Source organism: Humulus lupulus, chromosome 4 (assembly GCF_963169125.1).
Source record: "Humulus lupulus chromosome 4, drHumLupu1.1, whole genome shotgun sequence".
NCBI classification, from domain to species: Eukaryota; Viridiplantae; Streptophyta; class Magnoliopsida; order Rosales; family Cannabaceae; genus Humulus; species Humulus lupulus.
The window spans coordinates 52,261,079-52,261,674 of record NC_084796.1 but is presented as its reverse complement, the minus strand read 5'-3'; the positions used below and the strand labels follow the sequence as shown (position 1 = coordinate 52,261,674).

General features: G+C 41.9%; 1 non-coding gene across 1 annotated transcript; it reads left to right on the top strand.

The window, feature by feature from the left end:
- The first annotated feature begins 254 nt into the window (after positions 1–254).
- Positions 255–361, top strand: LOC133833605 (small nucleolar RNA R71). Its single transcript, XR_009892977.1, has one exon. It is a non-coding gene; the product is annotated as a small nucleolar RNA R71 (small nucleolar RNA).
- The last annotated feature ends 235 nt before the right edge of the window (positions 362–596 follow it).

Sequence of the window (596 nt, the reverse complement as noted above, 5' to 3'; positions counted from 1 at the left end):
GTAATTGCTTTGTCAAGGCTGCTACTTGAGCTGTAAGCATGGATATAGCATCCAATTCCATCATTCCAGTCACCTTCTTTGGTTGTCCCCTTTCAGTTGGCCATTGGTAATTATTCATCGACATCTCCTCTAATAGCTCATATGCCTCATTAGCACTCTAACTCATAAAGGCACCTCCCGCTGTGGCATCTATAATTGTCCTCGTGGTTCAATTCAACCCATTATAAAAATTATGCACCAGCATCCACTTTTCTATTCCATGGTGTGGACACTTCCTTAACAACTCCTTAAAGCGCTCCCAAGAATCATACAGTGACTCTCCATCCAACTGATAAAAATTATTAATCTCTCCCCTTAGTTTTGCAGCCTTTGCTGGAGGAAAGAACTTGGCAAGGAACTTCTGAGCTAACTCCTCCCATGTAGTGATAAAATTCGCCTGTAAAGATATCAACCAACTCTTCGCCCTATCCCTCGGTGAAAATGGGAATAACCTCAGTCTTATAGCATCATCACTCACTCCATTCATCTTGAACGTTGCACATAACTCCAGAAAATTAGCTATGTGTAAATTGGGGTCCTCCATTGGTATACCTCCA